This window comes from Salvelinus fontinalis, chromosome 40, assembly GCF_029448725.1.
Source record: "Salvelinus fontinalis isolate EN_2023a chromosome 40, ASM2944872v1, whole genome shotgun sequence".
In the NCBI taxonomy this organism is placed as follows: Eukaryota; Metazoa; Chordata; class Actinopteri; order Salmoniformes; family Salmonidae; genus Salvelinus; species Salvelinus fontinalis.
This window is the reverse complement of record NC_074704.1, coordinates 16,747,193-16,762,115: the sequence shown is the minus strand read 5'-3', so window position 1 is coordinate 16,762,115 and position 14,923 is coordinate 16,747,193. Positions and strand designations below refer to the sequence as shown.

The 14,923-nt window shown below is 42.4% G+C and overlaps 1 protein-coding gene and 1 long non-coding RNA gene across 5 annotated transcripts in view; both read right to left on the bottom strand.

Moving 5' to 3' along the window:
- Nucleotides 1–1,248, bottom strand: part of LOC129839675 (patatin-like phospholipase domain-containing protein 6) — a 32,876-nt gene extending 31,628 nt beyond the window's left edge. For 3 of the 4 annotated variants that reach the window (XM_055907226.1, XM_055907225.1, XM_055907227.1), the window contains exon 1: nt 1,085–1,247. The gene's annotated coding sequence lies outside the window, so the exon portion shown is untranslated. Of the gene's footprint in view, nt 1–1,084 lie in introns of all 4 variants that reach the window. The other variant, XM_055907223.1, reaches the window with a different exon arrangement.
- A 9,224-nt stretch (nt 1,249–10,472) lies between these two features.
- On the bottom strand, nt 10,473–14,345 carry LOC129839787 (uncharacterized). Its single transcript, XR_008757098.1, has 3 exons — nt 14,318–14,345; nt 10,861–10,906; nt 10,473–10,731 (listed from the first exon to the last, which is right to left on the bottom strand). It is a non-coding gene; the product is annotated as an uncharacterized LOC129839787 (long non-coding RNA).
- Nucleotides 14,346–14,923: the final 578 nt, after the last annotated feature.

The following is a 14,923-nucleotide window of genomic DNA, read 5'->3' as shown; positions in this document are numbered from 1 at the left end:
AACTCTGACTTAGCCAACTTTCTATGATGTGCAATAACTAGGGTCATAGAGAACAGAAACCAGACATACGCATATGGCACAATTTGACCTTTGCTCCCTAAAGTCTATCAATTAGCATGAACCATATTACCGTTTTCAAATGTGTAGGTTAACTACAGTATAGCCTTTGTGACATGAATTAGTAGCTCATGAGTAGTGTGCAGTTGTGAACGGTAGCAGGACAGTGTGGCAATAGGTCAGCTCGGGTTTCTATGTCAAAATAGTTGTTGCATAATTCGGAACCCTGGCGTGTAGCGTTGTATTACTAGCCCTCATTAATATCCTGATCCGCCCTTTTGAATCTAACGTAGCCGCATTCTAGCTCGGACCTGCGCAAACCGTGGGTATGTTTTTGCGCAGAGTACGGTAATGAAACTGGTGAAGTGATTCTAATTTCGTGTCTAGGCACTCGTCTACCTTAGCAGTACTACAGGGCCAAACATGTTCTGGAAAGCCCATTAGAAACTTGTACTCAATTAAGTCATCTCATTATGTTGTAGCTAGTTAGCTAGGTACATAGCTAACGTTAACAGTTACAATGTGTGCCTCTACACCACAACATTCAGTAGCCTAGTTACAGTAGCTAGCTAAGTTGACACGCTTTGAAACAGCGGGCAAGCATCATAAACCTCGCTAGCTAGCCGTTATCTATGGTCCCCTCTAGTTAGCATTGGCATATGATGACCGATAATGCCAACCCAACAGCTAACGTTAGATCGTTGTTTACAATGAGACCAACCAGCCGTAGAAAATACCTAATGTAATGTACAGATACAGTCGCTTTCGAATTTCACCAAGTTGGCTAGTGCAGAAAAGCCACCAGAATCTGGTTAATGCAAAGATGCTGTCTTTTGACCTCAGTAGGGAAAGTGCTTATTGATTGACATGCTCGGCACAGCTCGCGCACTATCTGGACATTTGGTGACACAATCTCTACCACAAAGACGCATACATATGTAAATATATTCAGCTAGACAGACCTCTCACTAGAAATGTCATGATATTTATCGACATGTAAAGTGACTAAAACGATAAACACCCTTACCTGAACTGCGTGTTTCTCGTCAAGCTTTACAGTACTGTCAAATAACACACATAGCGGAAATTATCTGTAATATAACTCCTCCTATTTTTATTCTACATGAGCCGCAGGCCAATCCAAATCTGAAATTGTGGATATCTAATCCAATCTGCATCCAGGAATGAATGTTGCAACATAGCCCGCCTACCTTTATACACATATGAGAGAAGTAGCCAGTCGCACTGCAAGGTTGAGAAGGGGGACGCTACAAATAGACCTGTGATTGGCGAGGTGTATATGACTGACGATTACACAACCAGTAACAAGAGACAACAAACCAAAAATGTACTGTACAGTTTATCATGCATGAATTTAGTAAATTAATCTTGATAACTGAACACTCACTTTAGCTGCTAATAAAATATTTATGATGGATCCTGACTACAAACTAATGACAATACATATTGATCAACTGGGTATGTAGTACATGACATTGCCCACTTTCTACAGGTGGCATCATTATAATATTAAAATAAAAAATGACAAAAAAATGTTATCAAAATCTTCAGACATCTACCAAGATGTATATTAGATAGAAAAGATAATGCAGCAATTTATAAAATATAATGATATTCCTCAGTGCTCATCAGTATTTAGTATTGAATGAGGGATGATTGATTCAATCACTATTGTGATGGTTTAAAGGCCCTATAATTAGGGTAAAGCCACATCCAAAACGCTAGGCCCGCTCCTCTTTTCTATGTACACCAAGTTACTCGGTTCTCACATGGTCTCTCCTATCATTGCTATGCGGATGACACTCAACTGCTCTTCTCCTTCCCCCCTTCTGACACCCAGGTGGAGACACGCATCTCTGTGTGCCTGGCAGACATCTCACCTTGTCGGCCCACCACCTCGTCAAAACGGAGTTGCTTTTCCTTTGCCCGATCATAATCTTGATGTGATTGGCCTGACTGAAACATGGCTTAAGCCTGATGAATTTACTGTGTTAAATGAGGCCTCACCTCCTGGTTACACTAGTGACCATATCCCCCGTGCATCCCGCAAAGGCGGAGGTGTTGCTAACATTTACGATAGCAAATTTCAATTTACAAAAAAAAAAATGACGTTTTCGTCTTTTGAGCTTCTAGTCATGAAATCTATGCAGCCTACTCAATCACTTTTTATAGCTACTGTTTACAGGCCTCCTGGGCCATATACAGCGTTCCTCTCTGAGTTCCCTGAATTCCTATCAGACCTTGTAGTCATAGCAGATCATATTCTAGTTTTTGGTGATTTTAATATTCATAAGTCCACAGACCCACTCCAAAAGTCTTTCGGAGCCATCATTGACTCAGTGGGTTTTGTCCAACATGTCTCTGGACCGACACTCACTGCCACAGTCATACTCTGGACCTAGTTTTGTCCCATGGAATAAATGTTGTAGATCTTAATGTTTTTCCACATAATCCTGGACTATCTGACCACCATTTTATTACGTTTGCAATCGCAACAAATTATCTGCTCAGACCCCAACCAAGGAGCATCAAAAGTCGTGCTATAAATTCTCAGACAACACAAAAATTCCTTGATGCCCTTCCAGACTCCTTCTGCCTACCCAAGGACGTCAGAGGACAAAAATCAGTTAACCACCTAACGGAGGAACTCAATTTAACCTTGCACAATACCCTAGATGCAGTTGCACCCCTAAAAACGAAAAACATTTGTCATAAGAAACTAGCTCCCTGGTATACAGAAAATACCCGAGCTTTGAAGCAAGCTTCCAGAAAATTGGAACGGAAATGGCGCCACACCAAACTGGAAGTCTTCCGACTAGCTTGGAAAGACAGTACCGTGCAGTACCGAAGAGCCCTCACTGCTGCTCGATCATCCTACTTTTCCAACTTAATCGAGGAAAATAAGAACAATCCAAAATTTATTTTTGATACTGTTGCAAAGCTAACTAAAAAGCAGCATTCCCCAAGAGAGGATGGCTTTCACTTCAGCAGTAATAAATTCATGAACTTCTTTGAGGAAAAGATCACGACCATTAGAAAGCAAATTACGGACTCCTCTTTGAATCTGCGTATTCCTCCAGGGCTTAGCTGTCCTGGATCTGCACAGCTCTGCCAGGGCCTGGGATCAGGAGAGACACTTAAGTGTTTTAGTACTATATCTCTTGACACAATGATGAAAATAATCATGGCCTCTAAACCTTCAAGCTGCATACTGGATCCTATTCCTACTAAACTACTGAAAGAGCTGCTTCCTGTGCTTGGCCCTCCTATGCTGAACATAATAAACAGCTCTCTATCGACCGGATGTGTACCAAACTCACTAAAAGTGGTAGTAATAAAGCCTCTCTTGAAAAAGCCAAACCTTGACCCGGAAAATATAAAAAACTATCGGCCTATATCGAATCTTCCATTCCTCTCCAAAATTTTTGAAAAAGCTGTTGCGCAGCAACTCACTGCCTTCCTGAAGACAAACAATGTATAAGAAATGCTTCAGTCTGGTTTTAGACCCCATCATAGCACTGAGACTGCACTTGTGAAGGTGGTAAATGACCTTTTAATGGCGTCAGACCGAGACTCTGCATCTGTCCTCGTGCTACTAGACCTTAGTGCTGCCTTTGACACCATCGATCACCTCATTCTTTTGGAGAGACTGGAAACCCAAATTGGTCTACACGGACAAGTTCTGGCCTGGTTTAGATCTTACCTGTCGGAAAGATATCAGTTTGTCTCTGTGAATGGTTTGTCCTCTGACAAATCAACTGTACATTTCGGTGTTCCTCAAGGTTCCGTTTTAGGACCACTATTGTTTTCACTATATATTTTACCTCTTGGGGATGTTATTCGAAAACATAATGTTAACTTTCACTGCTATGCGGATGACACACAGCTGTACATTTCAATGAAACATGGTGAAGCCCCAAAATTGCCCTCGCTAGAAGCCTGTGTTTCAGACATAAGGAAGTGGATGGCTGAAAACGTTCTACTTTTAAACTCGGACAAAACAGAGATGCTTGTTCTAGGTCCCAAGAAACAAAGAGATCTTCTGTTAAATCTGACAATTAATCTTGATGGTTGTAAAGTCGTCTCAAATTAAACTGTGAAGGACCTCGGCGTTACTCTTGACCCTGATCTCTCTTTTGACGAACATATCAAGACTGTTTCAAGGACAGCTTTTTTCCATCTACGTAACATTGCAAAAATCTGAAATTTTCTGTCCAAACATGATGCAGAAAAATGTATCCATGCATTTGTTACTTCTAGGTTAGACTACTGCAATGCTCTACTTTCCGGCTACCCGGATAAAGCACTAAATAAACTTCAGTTAGTGCTAAATACGGCTGCTAGAATCTTGACTAGAACCAAGAAATTTGATCATATTACTCCAGTGCTAGCTTCCCTACACTGGCTTCCTGTTAAGGCAAGGGCTGATTTCAAGGTTTTACTGTTAACCTATAAAGTGTTACATGGGCTTGCTCCTACCTATCTTTCCGAGTTGGTCCTGCCGTACATACCTATACGTACGCTACGGTCACAAGACGCAGGCCTCCTAAGTGTCCCTAGAATTTCTAAGCAAACAGCGGGAGGCAGGGCTTTCTCCTATAGATCTCCATTTTTATGGAACAGTCTGCCTACCCATGTGAGAGACGCAGACTCGGTCTCAACGTTTAAGTCTTTACTGAAGACTTATCTCTTCAGTAGGTCATATGATTGAGTGTAGTCTGGCCCAGGAGTGTGAAGGTGAACGGAAAGGCTCTGGAGCAACGAACCGCCCTTGCTGTCTCTGCCTGGCCGGTTCCCCTCTCTCCACTGGGATTCTCTGCCTCTAACCCTATTACAGGTGCTGAGTCACTGGTTTACTGGTGCTCTTTCATGCCGTCCCTAGGAGGGGTGCGTCACTTAAGTGGGTTGAGTTACTGACGTGATCTTCCTGTCTGGGTTGGCGCCCCCCACTGGTTTGTGCTGTGGTGGAGATCTTTGTGGGCTATACTCGGCCTTGTCTCAGGATCGTAAGTTGGTGGTTGAAGATATCCCTCTAGTGGTGCGGGGGCTGTGCTTTGGCAAAGTGGGTGGGGTTATATCCTTCCTGTTTGGCCCTGTCTGGGGGTATCTTCGGATGGGGCCACAGTGTCTCCTGACCGCTCCTGTCTCAGCCTCCAGTATTTATGCTGCAGTAGTTTATGTGTCGGGGGGCTAGGGTCAGTTGGTTATACCTGGAGTACTTCTCCTGTCTTATCCAGTGTCCTGTGTGAATTTAAGTATGCTCTCTCTAATTCTCTCGTTCTCTCTTTCTTTCTCTCTCTCTGAGAACCTGAGCCCTAGGACCATACGTCACGGCAAACCGGGCATGATGACTCCTTGCTGTCCCCAGTCCACCTGGCCTTGCTGCTGTTCCAGTTTCAACTGCTCTACCTGCGCTTATGGAACCCCTACCTGTCCCAGACCTGCTGCTTTCAACTCTTAATGATCGGCTATGAAAAGCCAACTGACTTTTATTCCTGATTATTATTTGACCATGCTTGTCATTTATGAACATTTTGAAAATCTTGGCTCTCTCTAATTCTCTCCTTCTCTCTTTCTTTCTCTCTCTCGGAGGACCTGAGCCCTAGGACCATACGTCAGGACTACCGGGCATGATGACTCCTTGCTGTCCCCAGTCCGCCTGGCCTTGCTGCTATTCCAGTTTCAACTGTTCTGCCTGCGGTTATGGAACCGCCACCTGTCCCAGACCTGCTGTTTTCAACTCTTAATGATCGGCTATGAAAAGCCAACTGAAAATTATTCATGATTATTATTTGACCATGCTTGTCACTTATGAACATTTTGAACATCTTGGCATAGTTCTGTTATAATCTCCACCCGGCACAGCCAGAAGAGGACTGTCCACCCCTCATAGCCTGGTTCCTCTCTAGGTTTCTTCCTAGGTTTTGGCCTTTCTAGGGAGTTTTTCCTAGCCACCGTGCTTCTACACCTGCATTGCTTGCTGTTTGGGGTTTTAGGCTGGGTTTCTGTAGAGCACTTCGAGATATTAGCTGATGTACGAAGGGCTATATAAAATAAACTTGATTGATTGAAGACCTCTCCATCACGGTTGACAAATCTACAGTGTTCCCCTCCCAGAGTGCAAAGAACCTTGGCGTGACCCTGGACAACACCCTGTCGTTCTCTGCAAACATCAAAGAAGTGACTTGTTCCTGCAGTTTCATGCTCTACAACGTCCATAGAGTACGACCTTTCCTCACACAGGAAGCGGCGCAGGTCCTAATCCAGGCACTTGTCATCTCCCATCTAGACTACTGCAACTCTGCTTTGGCTGAGCTCCCCGCTTGTGCCATCAAACCCCTGAAATGTATCCAGAATGCCGCAGTCCGCCTGGTGTTCAACCTTCCTAAGCTCTGCCATGTCACACCACTCCTCTGCACACTCCACTGGCTTCCAGTCGAAGCTCATATTATCTTCAAGACCCTGATGCTTGCCTACAGAGCAGCAAGGGGAACTGCATCCCCTTTACCTTCAGGCTATGCTCAAACCCTACACCCCAAACCGAGCACTCCGTTCTGCCACATCTGGTCTCTTGACCATCCCATCCCTACGGGGGGGTCACCTCCCGCTCAGCCCAGTCAAAGCTCTTCTGTCCTAGCACCCCAATGGTGGAACAAGCTTCCCCCCTAAAGTCAGCACAGCGAAGTCCCTGTCCAACTTTTGAAACTGTCTGAACCCCCCCCCCCCCCCACCACCACTCCCCAAAAAGGCACTTCTCTTTTCCCGCTAGCTATTTTAAAATGAATGCTAATTGTAAGTCACTCTGGATAAGAGTGTCTGCTAAATGACTAAAATGTAATCCATTCATCCATTCAGCAAGAAACACTTAAATCATTCACAATACTAATTTCATACATTTGTGCAAGTATGGAAAGTGTGCTGTGAGTCTAGGTGCCACATTCAACCTGGAGCCAAGTACATGCATATACTGCCACCCAGTGGTGCTAACTTGTCAGTACACCATAGCGTTTATTATCTGGGATATTCTACCTGGAACATATAATTTACATGTGTATCACATTAGTGAAACTCACACTGTTCTCAAAGCAGGCTGCCGGTTTTGACAAGCAGAAGTGACCTTTCATAACAGGTTAGGTAGACTTACACAGCAGGTTAGGAGAGGGTTTCCCAAACTCGGTCCTGATATGCCTGGTGATAAGTCTGCCATGGGCTTACGGGCTGGCCAGTAGTGATAAATTACAGCTCGGCAATGGATTTGTGTGGGCAGTACGGGTGCTTCTCCTTGTCTAGCTTGGTCTCTGGGAACATGTCGATGGTCATTTGGTCGAACGGGATCATGTTGTGGAACTTATCCAGCTGAAAAGACAGGGAGAGCAGTGAGGACAGTATGGACTCTCACTCTATATGCAAACTGGAGTGTGTGTGTGTCAGAGAGACTGAGAAAGTGAGTGAGTCTTCTACTCTATGCATGTATTGGATGGTCACCTCTGTTGAATACTGGGCCTTGGATGCCTCCAAGTAGGCATCTATTCTGAGGGAGAAGAAGATACCATTACCTCAGAGCAAAATGCCTGGACAGACACACATTTCAGAAATAAACAGAGTCAAATAAAGTCAAATATGCCTAACATTTAGGGCTATGAGTTTTTCCTGACCATGCACTGCGCATAGATAGAGGACTCTAGTGCTCAAAATCCTGTTTTAGCCTGGGCAGCACCATTGAGGACTTTCAACATCTTGAAGTAGTTAACTGGGTGGAACATCCTATGGGTTAAGGAAGGCTCACAGAATTCCATCCGCGTCATCAAGAGGAATCAGCCCATGAATTATACTCATTAGCAAACATTCCATATCTGCAGGTGGCAGTAAATCGCCAACCTTGGCTTTATACCTGTTCAAACAACACATCCAGGTGGCAGTATGTCCCCTTTCAGTTTGTTTACCAGTGCGCTCACAGATGCCATAATGGAACAGATACAAAGTAGAGCCCTCTATCATTCTCATGGTACTAAGGTGGAAATGGAACCCTTCAGAAAATAAGGTTTTGCCAATGTGCACACGTGATGTGCTAATGTGATTGGTTCGTTGGATAAAACTGCACTCATTTAGATGTTGCTTTCCCCCCTACAATTCAGTGCCTTGACTATTCCAGTGCCATCGATGCTCAGGAAGCAGAAGCAGTGAGTTACAAGTCATATGGGTAGGGTTAGGAGTATTTTCTGGACAAGCCAGTCACCATTGCCTCATTGGTCCAATATTGCTATTAAATTAAATGTATTGCTATTAGATCATGTATAAAGTTTATCATTGCGGGAGTTGATATTCTTTGTCAAAGATTGTATTTGGTAAATGAGTGCCACTGACTTGGCAGAGATGGCGTCGCTACCGCATCTTCAAATCAAATCAAATGTTATTTGTCACATGCGCCGAATACAACAGGTGTAGACCTTAAGGTGAAAAGCTTACTTACAAGCTCTTAACCAACAATGCAGTTTTTAAGAAAATTTCTAAAAAAAAAAGGTAAGAGATAAGAATAACAAATAATTAAAGAGCAGCAGTAAATGACAATAGCGGGGCTATATATAGGGGGTACTGATACAGAGTCAATTGAGGTAATATGTACATGTAGGTAGAGTTATTAAAGTGGCTATGCATAGATAATAACTAAGAGTAGCAGCAGCATAGACATTACAGAGAAGTAATAGAACTCAATGTTCTCGATCTAAACTACTCAATCTTCAAAGGAGGGTAAATCCATTCGACTTTTTGCCCGTACCCCTTTTGATTTGAACGAAACCGCCCATACATATTTTCCCATTGATGTATTTGACCATTTTAAAACACAATACAACCACACATGTAGATATAGCACCATGCCATTAAAATCATTGAGGATGACAAACAGTTTAAAAACGTATTTCCATTGTGGTTCTCATGAAAATACATGAAAACAAAATATACCCAAGATTATAACATGGAAACAAAATACGTCTCATCAATAGGGAGGAAACTGTCAAATGAATAAAATAGATGACCATGTAACGTTTACTGAAAACAATTATATATTCTTTAAGCCTGTGCAGTTTTAAAGCATTTTGCCCATAAACCATATCTCAAGGTTTATCTTAAAACTCCCTAGCGTATGAATGGATATTATATGGTTTGGTACTCCATTCCTCTGCACCAGTGATAAGGAAATAGCTTTTTCCAGACATGCGCCTATTGCGCAGCGGTCTGATATTGGCAACACTGGCTTTGGTGTGATGACTATGAGAGCTGTTTGGGGTTTTAGGCTGGGTTTCTGTAGAGCACTTCGAGATATTAGCTGATGTACGAAGGGCTATATAAAATAAACTTGATTGATTGAAGACCTCTCCATCACGGTTGACAAATCTACAGTGTTCCCCTCCCAGAGTGCAAAGAACCTTGGCGTGACCCTGGACAACACCCTGTCGTTCTCTGCAAACATCAAAGAAGTGACTTGTTCCTGCAGTTTCATGCTCTACAACGTCCATAGAGTACGACCTTTCCTCACACAGGAAGCGGCGCAGGTCCTAATCCAGGCACTTGTCATCTCCCATCTAGACTACTGCAACTCTGCTTTGGCTGAGCTCCCCGCTTGTGCCATCAAACCCCTGAAATGTATCCAGAATGCCGCAGTCCGCCTGGTGTTCAACCTTCCTAAGCTCTGCCATGTCACACCACTCCTCTGCACACTCCACTGGCTTCCAGTCGAAGCTCATATTATCTTCAAGACCCTGATGCTTGCCTACAGAGCAGCAAGGGGAACTGCATCCCCTTTACCTTCAGGCTATGCTCAAACCCTACACCCCAAACCGAGCACTCCGTTCTGCCACATCTGGTCTCTTGACCATCCCATCCCTACGGGGGGGTCACCTCCCGCTCAGCCCAGTCAAAGCTCTTCTGTCCTAGCACCCCAATGGTGGAACAAGCTTCCCCCCTAAAGTCAGCACAGCGAAGTCCCTGTCCAACTTTTGAAACTGTCTGAACCCCCCCCCCCCCCCCACCACCACTCCCCAAAAAGGCACTTCTCTTTTCCCGCTAGCTATTTTAAAATGAATGCTAATTGTAAGTCACTCTGGATAAGAGTGTCTGCTAAATGACTAAAATGTAATCCATACATCCATTCAGCAAGAAACACTTAAATCATTCACAATACTAATTTCATACATTTGTGCAAGTATGGAAAGTGTGCTGTGAGTCTAGGTGCCACATTCAACCTGGAGCCAAGTACATGCATATACTGCCACCCAGTGGTGCTAACTTGTCAGTACACCATAGCGTTTATTATCTGGGATATTCTACCTGGAACATATAATTTACATGTGTATCACATTAGTGAAACTCACACTGTTCTCAAAGCAGGCTGCCGGTTTTGACAAGCAGAAGTGACCTTTCATAACAGGTTAGGTAGACTTACACAGCAGGTTAGGAGAGGGTTTCCCAAACTCGGTCCTGATATGCCTGGTGATAAGTCTGCCATGGGCTTACGGGCTGGCCAGTAGTGATAAATTACAGCTCGGCAATGGATTTGTGTGGGCAGTACGGGTGCTTCTCCTTGTCTAGCTTGGTCTCTGGGAACATGTCGATGGTCATTTGGTCGAACGGGATCATGTTGTGGAACTTATCCAGCTGAAAAGACAGGGAGAGCAGTGAGGACAGTATGGACTCTCACTCTATATGCAAACTGGAGTGTGTGTGTGTCAGAGAGACTGAGAAAGTGAGTGAGTCTTCTACTCTATGCATGTATTGGATGGTCACCTCTGTTGAATACTGGGCCTTGGATGCCTCCAAGTAGGCATCTATTCTGAGGGAGAAGAAGATACCATTACCTCAGAGCAAAATGCCTGGACAGACACACATTTCAGAAATAAACAGAGTCAAATAAAGTCAAATATGCCTAACATTTAGGGCTATGAGTTTTTCCTGACCATGCACTGCCCATAGATAGAGGACTCTAGTGCTCAAAATCCTGTTTTAGCCTGGGCAGCACCATTGAGGACTTTCAACATCTTGAAGTAGTTAACTGGGTGGAACATCCTATGGGTTAAGGAAGGCTCACAGAATTCCATCCGCGTCATCAAGAGGAATCAGCCCATGAATTATACTCATTAGCAAACATTCCATATCTGCAGGTGGCAGTAAATCGCCAACCTTGGCTTTATACCTGTTCAAACAACACATCCAGGTGGCAGTATGTCCCCTTTCAGTTTGTTTACCAGTGCGCTCACAGATGCCATAATGGAACAGATACAAAGTAGAGCCCTCTATCATTCTCATGGTACTAAGGTGGAAATGGAACCCTTCAGAAAATAAGGTTTTGCCAATGTGCACACGTGATGTGCTAATGTGATTGGTTCGTTGGATAAAACTGCACTCATTTAGATGTTGCTTTCCCCCCTACAATTCAGTGCCTTGACTATTCCAGTGCCATCGATGCTCAGGAAGCAGAAGCAGTGAGTTACAAGTCATATGGGTAGGGTTAGGAGTATTTTCTGGACAAGCCAGTCACCATTGCCTCATTGGTCCAATATTGCTATTAAATTAAATGTATTGCTATTAGATCATGTATAAAGTTTATCATTGCGGGAGTTGATATTCTTTGTCAAAGATTGTATTTGGTAAATGAGTGCCACTGACTTGGCAGAGATGGCGTCGCTACCGCATCTTCAAATCAAATCAAATGTTATTTGTCACATGCGCCGAATACAACAGGTGTAGACCTTAAGGTGAAAAGCTTACTTACAAGCTCTTAACCAACAATGCAGTTTTTAAGAAAATTTCTAAAAAAAAAAGGTAAGAGATAAGAATAACAAATAATTAAAGAGCAGCAGTAAATGACAATAGCGGGGCTATATATAGGGGGTACCGATACAGAGTCAATTGAGGTAATATGTACATGTAGGTAGAGTTATTAAAGTGGCTATGCATAGATAATAACTAAGAGTAGCAGCAGCATAGACATTACAGAGAAGTAATAGAACTCAATGTTCTCGATCTAAACTACTCAATCTTCAAAGGAGGGTAAATCCATTCGACTTTTTGCCCGTACCCCTTTTGATTTGAACGAAACCGCCCATACATATTTTCCCATTGATGTATTTGACCATTTTAAAACACAATACAACCACACATGTAGATATAGCACCATGCCATTAAAATCATTGAGGATGACAAACAGTTTAAAAACGTATTTCCATTGTGGTTCTCATGAAAATACATGAAAACAAAATATACCCAAGATTATAACATGGAAACAAAATACGTCTCATCAATAGGGAGGAAACTGTCAAATGAATAAAATAGATGACCATGTAACGTTTACTGAAAACAATTATATATTCTTTAAGCCTGTGCAGTTTTAAAGCATTTTGCCCATAAACCATATCTCAAGGTTTATCTTAAAACTCCCTAGCGTATGAATGGATATTATATGGTTTGGTACTCCATTCCTCTGCACCAGTGATAAGGAAATAGCTTTTTCCAGACATGCGCCTATTGCGCAGCGGTCTGATATTGGCAACACTGGCTTTGGTGTGATGACTATGAGAGTCAAATCAAATGAAATTGTATTTGTCACATGCGCCGAATACAACAGGTGAAACCTTACAGTGAAATGCTTACTTACCACCCCTTAAACCAACAATGCCGTAAAAAAAAAAAAGTGTTAAGTAAAAAATTAAATAACAAATAATTAAAGAGCGGCAGTAAAATAACAGTAGCGAGACTATCTACAAGTGGTACCTGTACAGAGTCAATGTGCGGGGGCACATGTTATTCGAGGTAATTGAGGTAATATGTGCATGTACACTATCGTTCAAAAGTTTGGGGTCACTTAGAAATGTCCTTGTGTTTGAAAGAAAAGCACATTTTTGTCCATTAAAATAACATCAAATTGATCAGATATACAGTGTAGACATGGTTAATGTTGTAAATGACTATTGTAGCTGGGAACGGCTGATTTTTTAAAATGGAATATCTACATAGGCGTACAGAGGCCCATTATCAGCAACCATCAATCCTGTGTTCCACTGGCACATTGTGTGAGCTAAACCAAGTTGATCATTTTAAAAGGCTAATTGACATTAGAAAACCCTTTTGCAATTATGTTAGCACAGCTGAAAACTGTTGTCCTGATTAAAGAAGCAATAAAACTGGCCTTTAGACTAGTTGAGTATCTGGAGCATCAACATTTGTGGGTTTGATTACAGGTGCAAAATGGCCAGAAACAAAGAACTTTCTTCTGAAACTCGTCAGTCTATTTTTGTTCTGAGAAATTAAAGCTATTCCATGCAAGAAATTGCCAAGAAACTGATGCTGGCCTTCTAGGCAGAGTTGCAAAGAAAAATCTATATCTCAGACTGGTCAATAAAAATTAAAGATTAAGATAGGCAAAAGAACACAGACACTGGACAGAGGAACTCTGCCTATAAGGCCAGCATCCTGGAGTCGCCTCTTCACTGTTGACATTGAGACTGTTGAGACTGGTGTTTTGAAGGTTAAAATGTCAACCCAGTTTGCAAGCTTTTAAATGATATTAAACTCAACCGTTTATATTTTCCAGTGATGAAAACATGGATGTCTCATGGTATGGTAGCAAAATGAGTCAACTTTGAGCACCTTTATCTCCTGAATGTTTGGCATTCAGGTCCAAAAAGTCACTTTCTGACCGAGTCTTCCATGGACAAACATGTATGGAAAGTTTTGTTTAAATCAAGGGATGCTGTCAAAAAGTGATTGAATTCAAATGGTTTTACCCAGGAGAAATGCCAAGACACATGATGGATTCAGTTGGGTATTGCTATTGGTTTTGTTAAACTGCCATTTCAGCCCTGCTGTCAAGAAACAATGTGGTGACACTTGAAACAGTCACATGTCTTGAATTATGCAAGCATGCCAATGCTTCTACATTTCTTCTGCAGATGAGCAAAACGCTGTTTAATCATTACAAGCACTAATGTAAAACTGAACTGCATTTTTTTAATGCTAACTCTGCAAACTAAACGTTTGACAACCTTGCAAGTTGTTAGCACCAACATTACAGCCAAGGTCGGAATGCAAAACACATGAGATTTCAGACGAACGCCTACGTGTGGGAAGGGTAACAATAACGACTATACGCCCGTGCAGGACAAGCACACGTTGCATGGTATAATATTTCCATAACTGACATGGCTACCAAAACGTTTTATTTACAATACTTTAATTGACAAAATACCTCGTTACGTCCAAGCTTTTACCCACACTGCGCAACTGTGGAAGTGGCTCTATTTCTTTGGTGCATCCATTGGTCGGGAAACAAATAGAGTGTATATCGCCCACTACCGTGTTGGAGTGTGAAGTGGTTCCAACACGAGGACCCTTGCGCATCACTCAAATCACGGCGGGTTTCTTGGAGATTGTCATATTTAAAAAAATATATTTAAAAAATACTGAACATCGTCCCACTTTCGCTAAAGCTCCCTAGGCTACTTGGTGGTGAAAAATGCCATATCATTCCAAAACTGTAGCCTAAACAACCAGGGGAGAAATGAAGACACATCATCACTTTTTGAGTAGGCCTATACGAAACGCTTGGTGATGGATGATACAACGGTTCATGTGGAATTAAGAAATGACTAGATAAATTGAATAATACTGGTTGAAATCTACTGTTTTTGTGTTTAATATGATAGAGATTAATAAAACCAAATCATAGCATCAAAACGTCATTGGTCGTTTCAACTATCGTTTAGCTTCACTTTACAACAGCCGCACAAGTCTAGTCTTGCCTATAATTTCAGTTTTTCTTGTCAAAGTAGGGCTAATTCGCACAACTATTAAA